The sequence below is a fragment of the Stigmatopora nigra genome, unplaced genomic scaffold, assembly GCF_051989575.1.
Source record: "Stigmatopora nigra isolate UIUO_SnigA unplaced genomic scaffold, RoL_Snig_1.1 HiC_scaffold_168, whole genome shotgun sequence".
NCBI classification, from domain to species: Eukaryota; Metazoa; Chordata; class Actinopteri; order Syngnathiformes; family Syngnathidae; genus Stigmatopora; species Stigmatopora nigra.
Genome location: NW_027551694.1, coordinates 11,102 through 12,500, shown reverse-complemented (window position 1 = coordinate 12,500; position 1,399 = coordinate 11,102). Strand labels below are relative to the sequence as shown.

The following is a 1,399-nucleotide window of genomic DNA, read 5'->3' as shown; positions in this document are numbered from 1 at the left end:
GACTCAGGCCCTTCGGGGCGCAAAGTGAGTGGTACCTTTCTTACGCCACATTTCCACTGCCTGCCAGGGGCAGCGGATTCAGCGCTGGGCTTTTCCCGCTTCGCTCGCCGCTACTAGGGGAATCCTAGTTAGTTTCTTTTCCTCCGCTTAGTAATATGCTTAAATTCAGCGGGTAGCCCCGTCTGATCTGAGGTCGGAACCATAAAAGCCGCGGTTCGATCGATTGAGATTCGGGGAGGAGATCCTTTTATTTCATTTTTTCGGTTATCGCCCTGCCGACGCGGGTGTCCGCGCACCACGCGCCGGCGCCTTCGGTCCGTGTTGTTTTTGCCTCGGATCCAGTCCATTTTGCGGAGGGACACTCACGGGTCGGTGGTTACTATCCAAATGACCGCCTCGTGACCGCGGACTGTGAGGTCTTTGTGGATCTCAACGACATGCCTCGCTCACATATGCATGTTCCCCGAAATCTCGCTCTCTCGACCACTTCTCTGTACGGGCATGGACGAGCCCCGTATCTGGCTTTACTTAGGGGGTCGGGGTGCGTGCTGGCATAACACTTTCCCCGATCTTGCATCCCCAGTCGCGGGCCACGCCGCGGAACGGTGCCGCCCCTCACCGCCGCGGTCGGGCCCGATTGAATGTCAGGCGACGCTCAGACAGACGTGGCCCCGGGAGGGACCCGGGGCCGCGAGTTGCGTTCAAAGTGTCGATGATCAATGTGTCCTGCAATTCACATTAATTCTCGCAGCTAGCTGCGTTCTTCATCGACGCACGAGCCGAGTGATCCACCGCTGAGAGTTGTCTACAGGTGCCTCCCGACATCTCCAGGCGGCCGCCCGGGTCAGCCCCCCGCTGCCCGGCCACCCATGTAGAGCAGTGATGCCCGGAGACACCTTTCAAGATCGCAACACCTGAGTTGGCAAAGCATCGGAAGGTCTATTGCTCCCAAGGCGGGCACGGTTTATCCACCCCTGATTTGGCTGAGTTAGGCGGTGGGGCCTAGGGTCGATCAAGAGCTCCCCCCATCCTAGGTTCATCCCGACTTGGGTAAAGTGGGGCCCAAGGGGTGAGCGTTGAGATGTCGCCGAAGGCCAGGTAATGGGACCGGTGATCCGGCGTAACTACTGTCCTCGGAGGAATGCGGTGACGTAGCACCGTGAGTCACCCGCGGCTCCTCAAGGAAGCGGCTCTGAGGCTTTTCCCACGGCTCCCGAACCCCAGAACACTCCGAGCGTAGCACAAGACCGGGCCGGGTGGCAACCCATATACCCCCGTTTTGTTGGCACGCGCCAGACGAGCAAAAGCGGAACCGGGTACCTTGTCCGTGGTGGTCGCCGTAATGGATCCGGGCTCGACCACCGTCCATCGAATCGATCTTCCCGAACCTTCATCGCAT

General features: G+C 59.6%; 2 non-coding genes across 2 annotated transcripts in view; both read right to left on the bottom strand.

The window, feature by feature from the left end:
• The window catches only part of LOC144193192 (28S ribosomal RNA), a 4,793-nt gene extending 4,597 nt beyond the window's left edge, over positions 1–196 (bottom strand). The window contains exon 1 of the ribosomal RNA XR_013325664.1: positions 1–196. This exon is cut by the window's left edge and continues 4,597 nt beyond it. This is a non-coding gene — a ribosomal RNA (28S ribosomal RNA).
• A 453-nt stretch (positions 197–649) lies between these two features.
• Positions 650–803, bottom strand: LOC144193190 (5.8S ribosomal RNA). The gene has a single exon (XR_013325662.1). It is a non-coding gene; the product is annotated as a 5.8S ribosomal RNA (ribosomal RNA).
• Between the last annotated feature and the right edge of the window lie 596 nt (positions 804–1,399).